Here is a 21,293-nt window from a genome sequence, read left to right on the forward strand (position 1 = left end):
AAAATATTTCAGAAAATTTCTATGCAATCTTAATTTTGAATATTGAAATCAATACTACAACTACATATCAAAGGAACAGATGTTTTTCTTTAAAACATTCATTTTGTTATTATTCTGAATGTTTAGCTCACAAAAACACACATTTAAACTGTAGACAGTGCTATAAAGTGCTCTGTCACACTGGTATCAATTACCACGTTACACTAAAAGTGAACCAGGGTCTGTGATCAAATTCTACATTACAAGTCGTTGTTTCCAATAGCAATAACTAACACAAGTAAACATGCAGGTTTGGAACAAACACACAAACTTTTTTTCTGGTCATGATTATTCTTTCTTTATCTTTGCTTCCCCCCAAGAATTTCAGCTGTTGAGCTTGAGCTGCTGACAGACAAGCAAAACTCATACAGAAGACATGTAGGTGTATAGCTAACAAAACTTTTCAATGATGCATGAGGCCATCAGTTTGTAAACCTTTGACCTTGAAGTGTGCGGCCTGCTGCCTGTTTTGTGTTCAGCTGGGTCTGCATCTATAATAAAGCAGCTGCTTGGAACTATGCCTGCTGCTGCAAAAAGCCAACAAAGCAGTGCGTAATTTATTTACTCTTCACAATGGTCTATTTGAACAGACTCGTAAAAAGGAAATAGAACAACTACAGCAACTGGCAGTGTCTTTAACATGTTTCATAAAAATCAATGCGCATAAACCTAAATGTGAATAAACTAAGGTTTATGAACACACTCTAATAACAGTGAATATTGCCCAAGAAATAACATTAACATTGAATAACAGTTTATAAAACATTGCCCACATTTCAGCTGAATGCTAAAAAATGCTTATGAATCACAAAAAGTGACTACATTGATTTATGCAGCATTTAAAATCTACTTTAGTGTATCGTAAATGGTGGGTTCAAAATAAAGAAGAAATGTTTTCGAACAAAAACAATGTTAATGATAGGCCATTGCTTTCTCAAGTTAACAGAATAATTTGGTCTTTATGGCTGTGATTTTTTTAAATTGTTTTTTTCAGCTACTTGAAGTGCAAAATTAGAACACACTACAAGGGTTATCACAGAATCAGAAACTTCTTTCTGTTTATATACAGTCAGAAACTTCTTGAATAGATTTGTGTGCACTCAGCCATAAACAACCAATATGAACCTTACTGTTCTTGTGCAAGTTCATTGCTGAGCAGACATTCAGCTGTAATTTTAATTCACTGAAATAAATCTCTAATACATCAAGGTCATGGTAAATAATATTTAATTTGAGATGGCAAATACAATTATACTTTACAGTACAGTATAACCACAGTCATTTGAATTCCAGGACGATCTTTAAGATAGCAATTATCAAAATGGAGAAGATACACTGAATACTAAAAATCAAAGAATGATTTATAAATCCTTCAAATTGTCTTTTAGTGCAAATATTAAATTTAACTCTTCAGCTTTTTTTCTCACATGAATCACTTCTTATTGACAGATTGAGACCTGAGAACCCCATGAATGAAACTCCCGTGCAATTGATAAAGAAATTGAACTGACTTTCCTTTTAGGTATCTGATTTCAAACCTTAAACAATATGGAAGTTTCCTGGCCATCTACAGTAAAGATATTATGTGAAATGAGTTTCTCTGTCTCAATTCAGTTTACAGTGGGTGCAAAAGTGCTCCTAATTTGGTGTTAGTTGACAATCTCACATAGAAAGGCCACAGGGTAGTTAGTGCAAGCAGTAGGGCAAAAAATGTTAGTAATAGTAGAGTGAAGATTCTCCCTGAGGCTAGGATTGAAATATGCTGTTGCACAAAAGTACAAGGAGTTTTACTCAGCATCTGGCTGTGATATTGTTTTATAAGTGCTGGATGCTTCATTGTCCAACACAAAGAGCTTCATTGTCCAACATAAAAGTTGCTACATTGTTAACTTGAATAAGTGATTCTAATCAAAGCAAAAACAGGTTTTAGATGAAAAATACTGTGTAATTATTAACCTGTTGTGGAATAAAAAACAGCAGCTTATCTCACTGCTTCATGATTTCTCTGACATATTTGAAATGGTGGTGGGGAAGGGGTGTGAGAAAACTCCCTTCCAAATGCAAGTGCCCCTTGTAGATCAGACACCTAAAGAATCTATTGAAAGGGGAGAAATATCAGTAGGACTCAACATCTCTTAAGTAATGATCAACAGAGGAGGTAAAGTTTGTGATCAAATAATCATAGACAGACAATAAATGAAGCAAGCTGAACAGATTGGTGGCTTTTCCTTGGTCAGGACACTTCTTACTCTGAATGTTTGATAATATAATATTGCACATCACAATGGAATACATTTAACAAATGCTCATGTAATTCATAATAGAGGACATCCTCACCACCTGTATCACTCAGTTACAGAAAATAGGGTAGACTACAAATTCACAGTGCTAGTGCCAAACCACAAATGCTGGCACTGCATCTCAGAAATTTAAATTAAAGAAGTCAGCATACATTACAGGATTTTCCGGATGTTCCCAAGTTCACGCTATGTGCTGCCCTGTGCAAAGTTCAGCACTGGAAACACAAATTCAAGAAGTTCATCTGTGCAAGTCTCTCCGAAGGCAGTGACAAACTATCGCAAAATAAAACCTGTACAACATCCAATTTTAAAAATTATTATATTTGGAAGACCCATTGAAATAGCATAGATAAAAGTGTCTTATGGCTTCCCAAAAAATTTGCCAAGTGGCCTAAAAGCTCACTCACTTCCACAGTATGTATAGGTTTATACATTTGAGGCATAATTTTCATATCTATACTTCTTAATCTGTGTGGTATTGCTCATTGGTAATTCTCACACACAAGAAATTTTACCTTATAATCCTCACAAGTTGGTGTAGATCCTTTACTTACTCCGTTAATGAGAGAAAACAGGATAAATGTTACAAAACAGAACTCCAGTGAAGGGTTTTCCTAGGCAGGAGTACATACTAGTGACTTGGATGTAAATGTTTGATTTGCAGCCAACAAATGCAACTCCAAGTCCGACTGCTGACTGTGCAACTGTTAAACTTTGGAAAGGAGGCTTGAAAAAGAAGTGAATCTACATCCATCTGGACCTCCTGTACCTCTGTTGCTCGTCCTTTCTCAGATAAGCTGGTCATCCAGAGGGAAAGAAACAGTAATAAAGGTTCAGTACCTTTTATCTGCACTTTTGAAAACCAAAATTACTTAAAAAGCAAAGAACCTTTCGCAAGTGGACCTGAATGGACTTGTAGACATATTGGGTTTGGGCCCCTTTGAAATTAACCTTCACTTTTGCATCTGTTTGGGCCAAGCAAATTTTTTTTTATCTCCAAAGGACTCAAATGAACCTATTGAAGGATAGGGTAAGTGTATAAAAACTGAAAATATCAGCTTTTGAATAACAGTTGGCCTTGAGATTTTCAGATAAAGGATTTTTGACCTCTGTTTAGAATTGAAGGTATTTTGAAAAAGAAACCAGAGCAGAATGTTTCATTTGCCTATTTTACTATTTTTTTTCCTTCTGGGCAAGGTGATAAGTTCTAAAGATCAGAATACCTAAGAAATGTGCCAACTTCTTTGGGTGCATAAAGTGCTTTTCCAGCAAGGCTTGAGAAAAATTCAGCCTAATTTGCCATTGCAGATGTTGGATTGGTGCAAATATCAGAGACAGGGAACGAAGATAACTTTCTACCCTTCTTTCACTTGTCTGGAAAACAGGCAACAGCTAGGAAACATACTGCAAAATTGGACCTGATTAACTGCAAAGTTTTCATCCTATCCTTCCAATAGGACCATACAATCAACTTAACACAATACAGTTTCTAATAATGTGTGAAAAGCTTTCACATTATGAAGCAAAGAATGAGAACAACAAGGCAGAAGTCAAATGTACAGCTTACCAGGTGCATTTTCTTGAATTCTTTTAATTCCACACAAGATCTTACATTGACCAGATTTTAATGAACAAAATAACCTACAGTACTATCTGAACTACTTGCCCAAATGTTTGATATTTTCCCTTTTTGCTAAGTTCTGTATAAGGAATAAAATTTTGTAAATTTAACCCTAACATTATACCTGGATTACATTAAATATTCCCATATAAAAAAAAACAAGGCTATCGCATCATTGAACATTTTTTTGAACTCATGTTTTCTAACAAATTAAAGAACACTTCTAGCCAGAAGCCTGCCTTGCTAGAAAATCAAATGCATATCTCCATGCTCTTCTGCCAATCTTTTTTATTGTTTAACAAGATGTGGGCATCGCTGCTTATGCCAGCATTTATTGCCCATTTCTTCTTGTCCTTGATTGTGGAACTGTGAAGATGGAACTGTGCTCTTGAACTACTGCAGTCAATCTAGTGGAGAGATCTGAACGGCGATAACAGGAAAAGTTGCAGGATTTTCATTTAACAACAATGAAAGAATAACACTATATTTCCAAGTCAAGATGTTGCATTGCTTCAAGGAGACCTTGCTGGTTATAGTGTTTCCAATTATCTGATGCTGAAAATGTGTTGCTGGTTAAAGCGCAGCAGGTCAGGCAGCATCCAAGGAACAGGAAATTCGACGTTTCGGGCAAAAGCCCTTCATCAGGAAACGTCGAATTTCCTGTTCCTTGGATGCTGCCTGACCTGCTGCGCTTTAACCAGCAACACATTTTCAGCTCTGATCTCCAGCATCTGCAGACCTCACTTTTTACCCAATTATCTGATGCCCTGTTCTTCTATATGATCATGATTTTAGTTTTGGAAGATGTTGTCAAAGAAAATTTGGTGTAATTTTGCAGCACTTTTTGTAGAAGGTACACACTACTGCTATTGGGAATTGGTGGTGGAAGGAATAAATGTTAATGAGTCCAGTCCCAACTAAGCCAGCGAGGTATCAGGCTTATGAAGTGTTGTTGGAATGCCTGCATCCAGGCAAGTGAGCAGTATTCGGTCACACTCCTAACTTGTTTGGTAGATGATGGACAGGTTTTGTGGGGTCAGCAAGTGAGTTACTGTTGGCAGGGTCCATAACAGTTGATATACTCTTGTAACTACAGTATTTATAAAGCTAGTACAGTTCAGTTTCTGGTCAATGATAACCCCCAGGAGTTGACAGTAGGGATTTAGTGATGGCAATACCATTGAATGTCAAAGGATGATAGTTAGATTCTCCCTCGTTGGAGATGGGCTCCCTCTGTTGTCTGGCACTTGTGTGGCACAAATGTTATTTGCCACTTTCAGCACAAACCTGGATAATCACACCATCCTGATTTGGAAATGTATCATCATTCTTTCAGTATGTCTCAGTCAAAATCCTGGAATCCCTCCCTGACGGCATTGTGGATCTACCTATAGCAAAGGGACTGCACGATTCAAGAAGGATGTTCACCATGACCTTCTCATGGGCAAACTGTGTTGGATGATAAATGCTGACCTAGCCTGCAATGCTCACATCCCGTGAATGAATAAAACAAAGTCAAGACAAACCACAGAAAATAATTGACAAGCACAGTCATGTCATTTGAGAAACTAATCAGTGGCAAATAAAAGGAGAAATGTGATTGTTAGGATAATACCTCACTGGAGCTTTTCACACTGGTAATATCTATTTCTTCTATGCATTCATTTGACAGTTGTCAATCAAAGATGCCTTGGAATTTCCAAACCATCTTACTCCAACACTCATTAACACATACCCAATGAGTACTATCACTTTTGTTATTTGAGTGCAACAAGACTAATAGTTAAGAGTTGAATATTGTCCTTTGGTGGTGATGTTGGTGATGTGGAACAAATTTCAGCTGGATACTAGAAGAAGTCAAATAGAGTCTTCACAAAGGCTCTTGAGATACTTAACCTCCAACAGATCAGGGAGGTAGGAACATCACTTAATCTCATAAAATCCTACTCTCCCTCTGGAAGCTATCTTTGCCCTACAAATACACAAAAGCAATCAAAATTTTACTGGGCACCACTAACTTTGTTAGTTCCATTCTTAGATACTCCACTAACTGTTGCTCCCATTGAGAAACAATGGGCCATGAGATAGTTCTGCATCTGAATTCAGATGAACATAAATCACCCGTCATAATGGATGAGCAAGAAGATCAGGAGGAATTAAAGTTTGTTTGCATCATTAGGACACAAATGGCATATTGGGAAGATCAGTTATGCCCTGAAAAGCAGTGCTATGACTGTGTCATAGAGTCATAGAGATGTACTGCTGAGATCAAACCTAATGTGCATCCAGAAAGTGAAACAGGAAATCATGAGTAGCTTAATCATGCCAGCAGTGTACTCTTACACCTTCTGGTTCCACAATCGGATAACTGTATTCAAAACAAAAAGGCTTAATTGGTGTTCATCTGAGAAAACTGCATGCAGCATACACACCACTTGCTGAAATCATTCATGATCCAAAAACAGAAAAGTATTTAAAACTGATGTGATGAAAATTATCTATCAGTAAGCAGTCAGGAAGGATCAATCATATGCGTAGTGAGACACAGCTTGAGTGAGTATATAGTTTGGGGAATTGGAAGGCAATGCAGAGTTTAGTGCGAGGTGAACTGGTGCTTTTTGCTTGTTTTCTCCTGGCACAAAGATTGTAAAGACTTTTTTTTAACATGATAAATTAAAACCCAGCACTGGGGCCCAGAACAAAAGAATGTCATCGCAGGTAAGCCATAAGTTCACTGTTGGTGATAGCTACTAATTTGACTATCTATTATAGGTTATTTTCAGATTGAATGCAAGTAGGTGAAACACTTACAGATTAGAAACTCAAATAAGAGTATGAAATTTTAAAAAATCAAATTAAGAACTAAGTAACTAAAGTAGATTTGCTGGGCCAGGTGATGTGTTGTTACTGCATGGTGGACCCCATTGGGGCTCATAGTGACAACATCTGTAGCAAGTATTGGTTGCTTGAGGAACTCTGGCTTTGAATACTGTAACACATCAGGGAGGGGACAGTTACTTGGACCTGGTGTTTCAGAAGGCAGTCACACCTCAAATTTTGTCAGTGGTCAGGGATAGGAGGTGTGGCTACAAGCAAGGAAGGTAGAGGTGAGGATCTAAAATCTGGAATTAGACTGTTGTCAGGAGTAACCATTTTTATGCATGCTTTTATTAACCACAAAATGGCTTTTTAATACATAGTAACATAACAAAATGGCTTCAGGTTGCAAATTAACACTGTGTTTAAAATGGCTTCTCGCCTTGCTAAAAGCTGTATTCCTGCCTTGCTGAGCTACCTGAATCAAAAGATAAAGCAGACAACGGAGCCTTCACAGTATGGAATTAACTAAGTTAGATAGGACATTACTAATCATCCCAGCTAACCTTGAAATGCAAGTGTGAAGAGATAACAGATGGTGAACAACTTTGTTTCCCAGAAAATATCATTGGGTTAAACTGTTGTCCACTATGTCTTTTTATTACACTTTATTGGATTTAATCTGCAATTAAGGCTGTACTATTCATTAAAATTGTCTTTGTTCCAAGTGAAATTGTGCAGTTTCTCAAAGGAACACAGAAGCTGTTAACCTCTGTATTGCTGGGCAAACTTATGCCTGGAAATCTTGTTGAAGCACACCGCATTACTGTTGATTATTTGACTGATCGCAGAAGCAAGACACCCCTCCCTGGAGTCGAGATCTTCAGCGGGATCCAGGAAGTAGTACAGAAAGAGCGTCAGCCCTTGAGCTAATTGGTTTGAGATTCTTGCTCCCTGTGTGGATGAGAGTGTGGACTATAGGGACGATGAGCAAACTGACCATAGAATTGTGTTACAGGGAGCCATTCAAGAGGAGGCAGAAATGAGAAATATGGTTGTAATTAAGGATGGCAGAGTCAGGGGAATAGATACTGTTATCTGTGGCCAGGATCAAGAGTCCTGAAGGCTGTGTTGCCTGCAAGATGTCTGGCTTCAGGTGGCAAAGGAAATTCGAGTCAGAGGGGAAAGATCCGTATGGTGGTCTACATACTTACTAATGATATAAGTAGAAAGAGGAAAAAAGGTTCCACTGAGGGGATATGAGCAGCTAGGAACTAAATTAAAAATCGGACCCAAAAGAATAATGATCCCTGGATTACTGCCTGAGCCATGATTGCCAAATTGGTACAAGGTCAACAAGAGGTAAATGCTTGGCTCAAAGATTGGTGTGGAAGAAATGGGTTCAAATTCATCCCATTGAGGAAGGGTCACTGGACCTGAAATGTTAACTTTGATTTCTCTCCACAGATGCTGCCAGGCCTGCTGAGCTTTTCCAGCAATTTCTGTTTTTATTTCAAATTTGTGAGATGATGGCATCAGTAGAGAGTTGCGCTGAGAGACAGGCTCCATCTGAATCATGTTGGGACCAGTGTTCTGGTGAATCGCATAACTAGAACTGTGGCTAGCACTTTAAACTAAACAGCAGGTGGAGTTCAGCTGCATAGGAAATTAGGGAAAAAGTTAAGGAGGGGAGAGCACAGCAGGAATTGTTAAAGTTTCAGAACAAGTAATAAGACAGAGAGTAAGTAAAGGATCATGAATCTAACTTCAGGCAGCTGATGAGGGGACAACTATGAATAAAGGGCAGTCAACGCAGGACTAAAGGTGTTGTGCTTTTATATATATGCAGCAGACAAAACAAGGTTAATGAGCTTGTCGTGCCAACTGAAATTGGCAGATATGATTTTGTCGGTATCACAGAGAGATGACTGCAAGAAGATCAAGGCTGGGAACTAAATATTTAGGAATACATGTTCTAATGAAAGGACAAGCAGCTGGGTAGGGGGACAGGGTTGCCCGTGAGTAAGGAATGAAATGAAATTGATTGCAAGAACTCATATAGAATTGGAAGACATGGAAACTGTCTGGGGAGAGTTAGGGACAAGCAAAGGAAGAAGTAGATTTGGAGATGCTGATGTTTGACTGGAGTGTACAAAGTTAAAAATCACACAACACCATAGCACTATAACCTGGTGTTGTGTGATTTTTGATAAAAGAAGAAACCCCCTGATAGAAGTTACGTACAGGCCTCTGAGCAGTAGTCAGGACGTGGGAAAGAAAATAAATCAAGAGATAGAAAAGGCTTATAAGAAAGGCACTATTACAATTATTGTAGAGGTACTTCAATATGCATGTGGACTACGAAAATCAGGTTGGTAGCAGATCTTAAGAAAAGAAATTTATGGAATTTCGATCAGATGGATTCTTTTGGAGCAGCTTGTGGTTCAGCCCACTAGGGAACAGACAATTCTGGATTTGGTGATATGCAATGTGGCAGATTACGGAGCTTAAGGGGAAGGAAACACTCAGGTGCAGTGACCATGATAGAATTCACCCTATGTTTGAGAGTAATCATGATCTGGAGATGCCAGTGTTGGACTGGGGTGTACAAAGTTAAAAATCACACAACACCAGGTTATAGTCCAACAGGTTTAATTGGAAGTGCATTAGCTTTCAGAGCGTCGCTCCTTCATCAGGTGGTAGTGGAGGGCTCAATCCTAACACACAGAATTTACAGCAAATATTTGCAGCGTGATGTAACTGAAATTATACATTGAAAAATTGATTGCCTGTTAAGCCTTTCATCTGTTAGAATACCATGACAGTTTCACTTCTTTCATGTGTAAATCACAAAACCTTTTTTTAAAACGTTGCATTCTCAGGTTAGCTGTTAACAATGGTGATAGCTAGACAATATGTTGAAGGTGTTGGCCCCCTGTGTTCTCTGTCTATGCCATGTTGTGTAGGTTGATTCTAATCTAAAAAGTGAGATAACAGAGTTTTACATGAATTCATGCAGTTTTTGAGCAAAGTGCAAAGTAACTCTGCAAGTACAAATTCACCCCACAAAATATATGTGTGCATGTGGGTCTTTGTCTATCTGTGTGTGTGTGTGTGTGTGTGTGTGTGTCTGTCTGTCTGGGTTGGGGGTTGTGAGTGTGAGAAAGTGTATGTGTGTGTGTAGTGAGTGCAGAGTGTCTTAAGTCTGTGATGGGGTTCATGTATGAGTGTGGGAGTGTGTGTGTCTGTAAGGGTGTGCGTGGGTGTCTGTGTGCGCGTCTGTGTATATGTGTGCCCGTGTATGTGTGTGTATAGGAGTGCCTGTGTGTGTGTGTGAGAGAGTGTGTGTGTATGTAGGAGTATCTGTGTGTGTGTATAGTGCAATGGTGGTCACCTGTAATGTGACATGAATCCAAGGTCCCGGTTGAGGCCCTCCCTATGGGTACCGAACTTCGCTATCAGTCTCTGTTCAGCCACTTTTCACTGCTGCCTGTCCCGAAGTCCACCTTGGAGGATGGTCACCGAAGGTCCGGGGTTGAATGTCCTGGACCACTGAAGTGTTCCCCAACTGGGAGGGAACACTCCTGTCTGTCGCGACACTACAGATTTCTTACAGAAATTCAGCACCCATGGACCAGTCGAACCGGGAATATTCCTAGTCACAATGGACATTTCCGCACTCTAAACAGCATCGTCCACAATGATGGCATCGTGGCAACAGTCTCAGTACTCAACACCAACAACTGCCAATCTCCAAACACCATCCTACAACTCATCTGCTTTATTCTTGATCATGACGTCTTCACCTTTGACAACCAGTTCTTCATCCAGACACATGGAACAGCCATGGGGACCAAATGTGCACCCCAATATGCCAACATTTTTATGCACAGGTTCGAACAAGACTTCTTCTTTATGCAGGATCTCCAACTAACATTACATACCAGGTACATTGAAGACTTTTTCTTCCTCTGGACACATGGTGAGGATTCACTGTTAAAACTTCACAGTGACATCAACAAGTTACATCCCACCATCAAACTCACTATGGACAACTCTCGACTATCTGTCTCATTCTTGGACATATGCATCTCCATCAAGGATGGACACCTCAGCACCACACTCTACCACAAACCCACAGACAACCTCACAATGCTACACTTCTCCAGCTTCCACCCAAAACATATTAAAACAGCCATTCCCTATGGACAAGCCCTACGCATACACCGAATCTGGTCAGATGAGGAGGAACGTGACAGACACCTGGAAGTACTCAGGGATGCCCTCACAAGAATGGGGTACGATGCCCAACCCATCGACTGCCAGTTCCGACGTGCCACAGCAAGGAACCGTAATGACCTCCTCAGGAGACAGACGCGTGCTGCAACCGACAGAATACCCTTTGTTGTTCAATATTTCCCAGGAGCTGAAAAACTACGCCATGTTCTTCGTGACCTGCAACACATTATCAATGAGGATGAGCACCTCACCAAGACCTTTCCCACACCTCCACTACTTGCCTTTAAACAACTGCCAAACCTCAAACAGGTCGTTGTTCGTAGCAAACTGCCCGGCTCTCAGGACAACTCCATACAACCCTGTCACGATAGGCGCTGCAAGACATGTCAGAGTGTGGACATAGATACCACCATTACGCGTGGGGCCACCTCCCACCCGTGTACATGGCAGGTACTCATGTGACTCAGCCACAGGGGACTAACACCTTCAATATATTGTCTAGCTATCACCATTGTTAACAGCTAACCTGAGAATGCAACTTTTTTTAAAAAAGGTTTTGTGATTTACACGTGAAAGAATTGAAACTGTCATGGTATTCTAACAGGTGAAAGGCTTAACAGGCAATCAATTTTTCAATGTATAATTTCAGTTACGTCACACTGAAAATTTTTGCTATAAATTCTGTGGGTTAGGACTGAGCCCTCCACTACCACCTGATAAAGGAGCAACGCTCTGAAAGCTAGTGTGCTTCCAGTTAAACCTTTTGGACTATAACCTGGTGTTGTGTGATTTTTAACTATGTTTGAGAGGGAGAAGATGAATTCAGATGCAAGAATTACATTAGAGTAAAGGTAATAACAAAGGCATGAGGGAGGAGCTAACCAGAGTTGATTGGAAGGGGAGCCCAGCAGGAAAGATAGCAGAGCAGCAAGGGCAGGAGTTTGTGAGGGTAATTTGGGAGTCACAGTAGAGTTTTATCCCAAGGAAGAAGAAAACATGCTAAGGGGAGCTCAAGGCAGCCATGGGTAACAAAGAAGTTAAGGACAGCATAAAATAAAAAGAAAACATATACAATGTGGTAACCTTTAAAAAGCAGCAGAGGATAACTAAAAACGCAGTAAGGGGGGAGAAGATGAAATATGAGAGCAAGCTCGCTAGTAACATGAAAAAAAACCCTGCATTTATGTTTTTTTTAAACTTATGAAAAGTAAGAGAGTGGCAAGGGTGGACATTGGACCTTTTGGAAAATGAGGCTGAGAAGTAGTAATGGGGAACAAAGAAATGGCAAATCAACTGAATAGTCCTATTTTCAGGATTCTCTTAAGGTTATCATGCAGGTTCAGTTGGCAGTTACGAAGGCAAATACAATGCCAGCATTCATTTTAAGAGGGTTAGAATTCAAGAACAGAGGTGTAGCGGCTATATAAAGCTCTGGTCATTCCCAATTTGTAATATTGTGAGCAGTTTTGTGCCCCATATCTAAGAAATGATGTGCTGGCCTTGGAAGGGATCCAGAGGTGGTTTATAAATATGATCCTAGTGATGTAGGGCTTGTAAGATGAGGAGCAATGGAGGACTCTGGATCTGTACTTAGTGGAGTTCAGAAGGATAAGGGGTGAATCTCTAAAAAATCTACAGAATACTCAGAGGCCTGGATAGAGTGGATGTGCAGAAGATGTTTCCCCTAGTAGAACAGCCTCATAGTGAAAGGATGATGCTTTATAACTGAGATGAGGAGGAATTTCTTCAAGCAGAGGAATTCAAGGAATTCCTGAAGAAGGGCTCATGCCCGAAACGTCGACTCTCCTGCTCCTTGCATGCTGCCTGACCTGCTACACTTTTCCAGCAACACATTTTCAGCTCTGATCTCCAGCATCTGCAGTCCTCACTTTCTCCTAGGAATTTCTTCAAGCAGAGGGCACTTAATCTTTGGAATTCAGAAGGATGTGGAGGCCAAGTCATTCAGTGTATTTCAAGCAGATAGTTTCTTGATTAGGAAGGGTGATCAAGGGTTACAGGAGAAGACAGAAGAATGGGGTTGAGAAACATTTCAAGAATGGCAGAGCAGACTCGATGGGTTGATTGGCCTAATCTCGCTTCTATATCTTATGGTTTTATGATTTGTATCAGCATTGGATTTATAGCAGGTACCCTGGATCTTAGAAAGAATGCTCTTTAACAAACATAACATAAGCTGCATACTTGGTGCAGAATTAAATCACGCACACCGCATGCCCTTCACATCCAATTTCTAGGCCATGTTATTTTATTACAGCAGGAGCATAACACCATGTAATGCACAAATTATAAAGCTCTTTCTAAAGTGGAATTGTATGTAATCTGCCATATCGCTGGTCTAATTGCTGTAAATAGGTATATCCTGAGGTCAATTAAAGGATATTTTCTGTTGTTGGATAAGTTTTTCTGAAACCATCAGGGAATAATTGGTGTTCTCTTACATTTTTTAATCATCTTGTTATTAAACTTCACACAAATGTTTGGATTTGCATTATCGATGCTCAAATGGGGCATAATTTGGAGGGTAAAGAGACATTTGGTAATATGCTCCAAAAATATATTCCACCCAAAGTAGGCACTACAGCAACTTCTTAATCTTACTTTGACAACAACACTTTTCCTTAGAACAAGGCACATTGTAATAGAAATGTTTAAAATTACAACAGATGGGAAACGACAGGTAGAAGCAGACCATTTAATGGTTGAGTGATCAAAACAATAGTTTATTGATCAAGGTTGAGGATCCAGAGTTAGAGATTAAATTTGAGAGATGTTCACAGAGAGAAAGGAAAACATTTCTACAGTATACAATGTGAGACTGTACACTTCATTCGAGGCATGATAGTTGAGGCAGAATCCATAACAAAATTGGAGATTAGATAGGTTGATGGATAAACAGAAAGGGGTTGATGGGACAGAGAGAAGCTGGGGGTAACTATGATTAGAACTATTTGTATGAACAAAGGGTAATGGGCTGACAGGTATTGATTAGGCCAAATGGATTTTTGTTTTGTAAGTATCTGCATTTCTGCCAATGATGATAACATCCATAACAAAGTATATTTAAATGGGGTTTTAAGACAGTCACATATTCATCCATCTCTCAGAGTTATCAAATAAAATTTACCCTTGAGCAACAGGCAAATATGTGAGAACAGATATTAGTTAAGCTTGTGTAGAGGTGGATTTTATGAAAGATTTCCAAGGAGAAGAAAGAAATTGAAAGGTTCAAGAATCGAGAACCTAAAGCCAAGGCAATCAAAGGCCTAGATGCCAATTGCAGCACGATAAATGTCAAAGGCAAACAGAAGGTCAGAATTGGAGAAGAGACAGACATAGTAGGCTGATGAGATGAAAAAAAAGTATTATCATCAAGAGAATGCCCCATCGACAAGCTGTCCTCCAAGTCCTCCTGACTTGAACACCTACCACATTAGCTTATTACCACCATCAAGTAACTTTCTACCGAACAGTATTGTGGGATCAACATCAACAGTGTTTCTGGAAGGCCCACCAGATTCCCAAAGTAACTGATAATGGAACACAAACAGAGTTGTACCAGTGTCACTCACATTGCAATAACAAATAAAAACAAAATTAATGACTTAAAAATAACACTTAACAAAGGTTGAAATGAGGGAGTTAATATTAGTTGAATTAAACTAAAAGTGCATGACAGTCTTAGCTATAGTTAATGTGCAATTTCAGCAGTAACAATTAATAATTCATAGACAAAGCAAGAGAATAAGGGGAACTGAAGGCCAGACAAAGTGAGTTGATTTATCATGGAATCTAGCAGACCAAAGGCTGGAGAGCTTGAGATAACAAGGAGCCCTACATGAAGCTGAGAATTATAAACCCATGGCTGAAAACTCTATACTTCTAGAAGTTCTTTGGATAACTGAAATGAGCTTTTCTTTTGTGTATGTTCAAATAAAATCTTTTATTGCTCAAACCAAGCAGAGTGGTCATTTGTTTTACATCACAACACTAATATTTCACTAAATACAGTAACTGCCAGCTAAGTAAAACTAAGTAGAACTGAACCTTTGAAGCAATTTCTGTGATACATTTCTTTACCCTTCACACATTAAAGAAAGAATGACACTGTGCACTTGCTAGGAATACGGGATAACTGGTTTTCCTCAGCTGTTCTTACTACTTATTATTTAGCATCACACTTATGTCAGCTGGATATGAGTCCAATGTAACAGTGGAACTAATGGACTGCAAAACTACACACTTAACACAAAATTACAATTATTATTGTTCACTTAGCACAACAGGTTTTGACAGAAATGAATACAGAAATGTATTGGGCTATCTTTAAACAAAAACCGAATACTTAATCAGAAGAGCCACTTTGCCAGCTGAAGTGGGACCTTGCCATTTTTGTAGATTAGACTATAAGGTCAACTCATTTCTTTTGAAATCACAACCTATTAAAAAAAAAGGTTCTACAAGTTAGTAGCTTCAAAATAAAATGTAGTCACAGTAAAAAGGTGATAAATTACAGCAAGCTGCCAGTCAAAAACCTTTCCACACAGCTGCAATTTCATTTAAACAAAACAGGCAGAATTCTAACTGCTAAGTGGAACCACAGTTAAATCCCCAAAAGTGAAATCGAATCAGCATACATCATCCCTTTCACTTCCAGGTTTCAACTGAGTGGGTTTCCAGGCAAATGTAGAACTTGCTTACAGCTGTCGAGTAGTAATTGTCTTATGCAAATAGATCAGTAACTGCTGTTTTATCCAATCATTATAGCTTTAACAAGCAGTGCATCCACTTCTTGAACTGAGAGCAATGCCTCATGGCTAGCCACCAGAGCTTCTTCAATGAAACTAACAGGCTGGGAAATCTTTAAACAGTAAAACAGAAAAACTTAAGCCATGCGTAGTAAGAGGCTGCTGCTTACAACATTTCTGCTGAGAGAAAATAGATGTTGCAGGACAAAGTCAGCAGATTTGGCAGCATCTCTGGAGAGAAAGAAGAGTTAACATTTCAAGTCCAGTGACATTTCTTCAGAGCACATTTATGTTCTGAGTTTTCATAGCTTCACTATTTTTGACTCTGCTTCCCAGTTAGGTGCCTCTAGTTCCTGGTGTTAAGATGACCCTCTCCCCAACTATCTCATGAATCCAACAATACCCTCCAATATTCCCTGACACTTAGTCCAATGATCCTGGGACTGACTACCTCTCACCAACAGTAGCCCCTCAAACCTTCCCCCACTCAACCCAGTGAACAGAAAGGCCTGCTTGCTGACCTCTTGCATCTCCCTGACTGACAACCTGCAAATCCTCTGACTGCTTGCATCGAACCTCCAGAACTGATGGTGGGATAGAAGCCCCCAACTCTTACCACTCCAAGAGGATGCCTGAATGTGCCTAAGCCATTGAACCGATTGTAGATTCTGGTTTTGACTGATTCTATCAGTATCCTTCACATCAGCAGCGCCCCCCTTCAACTGAGGACTACTCCCATTCAACTTTGAGACATGGCCATTTGGTGGAAGCACATACTGTATGTTTGCCATGTAGGTTGCTGTCACGTGCTGTAAGTGTGAGATTTACGTAGCACAATGCAACATTGCTCACTTGACTGATAGTTGCTAACAAATATGACATGCTGCTTTTCTTTGTGAATGTGTCTGTGCTTTGAACCTATAAAGTTTGTCTGAGATGGCAAAGCATGAAATGGCAAGGCAGAGTGCTGTGAGTGTCCAAGCAGACACAAATTGATTGAGTGGTCAGAGAGCAAGTAGCAGTCCTGAGATGGTCCCTGACCCAATCCATGAGCTGGGCCCTTGTCCCAGAGTATAACATGTCCATGCAGCAGCATTCCAATGAAAGGTACTTCAAGGCTGCATTGAAGTGCAGAAGAATTGGTTGCCAACGTCCATGAATATGAATGTGTGTGGGCACTGAGGTGTCAGAGCCCAGTATCCAAGATGGAAGTCCAGTGGAGAAGATGGCAACGTGGAGGAACAAGCAGTGAGCTGGGTAATCTCTAACTTCCATGTTGCGAATTCTCAGGATCTAGTTTCTATCCAGACAGTGGGAGAATGAGAGAATGCATATTAATGAGCAATTAACGCCTCATCTTCCGCCTGGGAACCCTCCAACCACAAGGGATGAACTCGGATTTCACCAGTTTCCTCATTTCCCCTCCCCCACCTTGTTTCAGTCGGTTCCCTCAACTCAGCACTGCCCTCCTAACCTGCAATCTTCTTCCTAACCTCTCCGCCCCCACCCCACTCCGGCCTATCACCCTCACCTTGACCTCCTTCCACCTATCACATCTCCATCGCCCCTCCCCCAAGTCCCTCCTCCCTACCTTTTATCTTAACCTGCCTGCCACCCTCTCCTCATTCCTGATGAAGGGCTTATGCACGAAACGTTGAATTTCCTATTCCTTGGATGCTGCCTGACCTGCTGTGCTTTAACCAGCAACGCATTTTCAACTATTAATGAGCATGACCAATAATCAGGCCTTTCACTGCTCAACTAGCAAAAGACTTGTCTCAATGTCTGTGGCTTGATTAGAAAATGAAACTTTTTTATTCTGATCTTCAGAACAGCTTTGTTTGATATCTCATCGATTTTCTCCCTGTGAACTATGTTACATTTGGGCCTGGGAAGATTTCACCCTCAGGCTTCATAACAGGGTAAAACTATGATGACTGGATCAGTTTTCAATTTTTAAACACAAATACTAAAAAACTCATAAATCACACTAGTCTTTGGGCAGGAACCTCAGATGAAACTTGTATCAGTCGAGTTTCCATTCCTAAAGGTGCATCTGTATCTGTTCTAAGTGAAATTTTATGGTACTTCTAGCCAACTACCAATCCAACCAGCTTTAGTGATTTAAAGGCCCAACTTATGCACGCAGAAAGGTATTAATTTGTGGAAAGCAATTGAACACCATCCCATGATAGTCAATTTCTCTAGGATGGAAACTGTCATTCTATTATAGGTAAATCAGCAATGCAGCAACTATGATGCTCGGTACAATTATTGGAACTTAAATCTAAATCTTTGCTTCCTTTAATGGAGCAACTTCCAAAGTTGGATTTTCAAATTTTCGTAGTTCCACTGTTCAGTGTATCTATAGCACAAATTTGAAATGGGCGCTGACCTTAATGTGATAATAATCTTGAGCCAAGTTCTACTTCATAACACAGTAACGTACCAGATTATTTACTCTAAAGTCTTACTATCATAAGAATGTGTATAATAATTTTACAATATTTAGACTTCAAGATCAAAGGTTTGCACCACCCTACACTATCTTCTGTCCCTGGAAATTATAAATGGTGAATTGTCAGGAGTATGGGAACTTCTACAATAGTATACACTTGTTATGCAAAAAAAAAAGCATTGAGAATGCAAACAAAATGTTCTAATGCCAACCATTATCCTTTGCATTTCACAGTTCTATGAAACTTTTTAAAATTGGTACAAATGCAGATAGCCTGTTTAAAACCTAGAAGCATATAATTCATATATCAGAATTCATAATTTTAGACAGTTTTGTAAAACAATTTGTTTTATTCACCTGTAGGATGTGGACATCGCTGAATAGGCCAGCATTTATTGCCCATCTCTAGTTGTCCTTAAGAAGGTAATAGTGCTGCTATCTTGAACTGCAGCAGTTATGTGCTGTAGATTAACCCTTAGGGCGGGAATTTCAGGATTTTGACCCAGTGACAGTAAAACAAATGTGATTAATTTTCAAGTAAGGATAGTGAGTGGCTTGGAGGAGAACTTGCAGGTGGTGGTGCTCCCATGTATCTGTTACCCTTGTCATTCTAGATCGAAGTGGTCATGTGTCTGGATCGTGCTGCTAAGGATTTTTGATGAGTTCCTGTAGTGCATCTTGTAGATAGCACATACTGCAGCATTTGAGCATCGGTGGTGGAGGGAGTGGATCCTAGTGGATGTGGTGCCAATCAAGAGGACTGCTTTGTCCTGGATGGTATCAAGCTTCTTAAGGGTTGTTGGAGTTGAATCCATCCAGGCAAGTGGGAAGTGTTCCATCACAATCCAGACTTTTGTCTTGTAGGTGATGCTGAAAAATGTGTTGCTGGAATCCTGAAGAAGGGCTCATGCCCGAAACGTCGATTCTCCTGCTCCTTGGATGCTGCCTGACCTGCTGCGCTTTTCCAGCAAAAATTTTCAGCTCTGATCTCCAGCATCTGCAGCCCTCACTTTCTCCTTGTAGGTGATGGACAAACTTTCACACTCGTCCAGTATATGCCTCTCAGTCTTCCTTAATTAAAAATGTTACACTCTGTCAACACGAACAGTAAGATTATTTCTGTACTAAATGGGAGAGCACTGAGATTACTGAGTTACTCTATATGTTTTTGGGGCAAATCATTTCATTCTATTCAAAGTTTGTGAGAAGATTTATAGCTCGGGTGCTCGTTGTTGTGGTTCTGTTTGCCGAGCTGGGAGATTTTCTTGCAAACGTTTCCTCCCCTTTCTAGGTGACATCTTCAGCACTTGGGAGCCTCCTGTGAAGCGCTTCTGTGCTGATTCCTCCAGCATTTATACTGGTTTGAATCTGCCACTTCCGGTTGTCAGTTGCTGTCCGTTGTAGTGGCCGGTATATAGGGTCTAGGTCGATGTGTCTTTTGATAGAATTCGTGGATGAGTGCCATGCTTCTAGGAATTCCCTGGCTGTTCTCTGTTTGGCCTGCCCTATAATGGTTGTGTTGTCCCAATCGAATTCATGTTGTTTGTCATCTGAGTGTATGGCTACTAGGGATAGCTGGTCGTGTCGTTTCGTGGCTAGTTGATGTTCGTGGATGCGGACAAACAGGAAGACAGCTAACAACCCGCATCCACGAACATCAACTAGCCACGAAATGACACGACCAGCTATCCCTAGTAGCCATACACTCAGATGACAAACAACATGAATTCGATTGGGACAACACCACTATTATAGGGCAGGCCAAACAGAGAACAGCCAGGGAATTCCTAGAAGCATGGCACTCATCCACGAATTCTATCAACAGACACATCGACCTAGACCCTATATACCGGCCACTGCAACGGACAGCAACTGACAACCAGAAGCGGCAGATTCAAACCAGTATAAATGCCGGAGGAATCAGCACAGAAGCGCTTCGCAGGAGGCTCCCAAGCACTGAAGATGTCACCTAGAAAGGGGACGAAACGTTTGCAAGAAAAACTCCCAGCTCGGCGAACAGAACCACATTTCATTCTATATTACGGGATTAGCATGATAGTACAACTGACTTTTCATTTTCTTTGGCCATGTCAGAATCAGTCATAAGCATAGAAAATGGCCTTTTGGTTCATATATCCATCTCCATTGGGTAGAACTATAGCTCTCCTCTAACATTTGATCCTCAACTTGAACTTATGCCTTCTGGTCTTAGACACATCTGCCAGGGGAAGAAATTCTCATGATCTACTGACTACATGAGTCAATTCTATACCTCAATCAGACTCCCCCCTCAGCCTCCTCTGCTCCAGGGAAAACAAACTAACTGTATCCAGTCTCTCCTCATAATTGAGATTTTTCATCTTTGGCAACATCTTGGTGAATCTCCTCTGAACCCTCTGCAGTGCAATCACGGCCTTCCCATTAATGTGGTGACCAGAACTGTACTCCATCTGTGGCCCAAACAATATTTTATAAAATTGTAACAGATTTCCTTGCTTTTATATTCTATGGCGAATGCAGAAAATGTGATGCTGGAAAATCGCAGCAGGTCAGGCAGCATCCAAGGAGCAGGAAAATCGACGTTTCGGGCAAGAGCCCTTCTTCAGGAATTAGGAAAGTGTGCCAAGCAGGCTAAGATAAAACGTAGGGAGGAGGGACTTGGTGGAGGGGCATTGCAAATGCAATAGGTGGAAGGAAATTAAGGTGAGGGTGATAGGCTGGAGTGGGGGTGAGGGCAGAGAGGTCAGGAAGAAGATTGCAGCTTGGGAAGGTGGTGCTGAGTTCAAGAGTTGTGACTGACCTCAAACTCAGCACCATCTTCATAACCCGCAATCTTCTTCCTGACCTCTCAGCCCCCCCCCCCTCTCCGGCCTATCAAACTCACCTTAACCTCCTTCCACCTACCGCATTTCCAACGCCCCTCCCCCAAGTCCCTCCTCCCTACCTATTACCTAGCCTGCTTGGCACACTTTCCTCATTCCTGAAGAAGGGCGCATGCCCGAAACGTCAATTCTCCTGCTCCTTGGATGCTGCCTGACCTGCTGCGCTTTTCC

The sequence above is a fragment of the Hemiscyllium ocellatum genome, chromosome 15, assembly GCF_020745735.1.
Source record: "Hemiscyllium ocellatum isolate sHemOce1 chromosome 15, sHemOce1.pat.X.cur, whole genome shotgun sequence".
NCBI lineage: Eukaryota > Metazoa > Chordata > Chondrichthyes > Orectolobiformes > Hemiscylliidae > Hemiscyllium > Hemiscyllium ocellatum.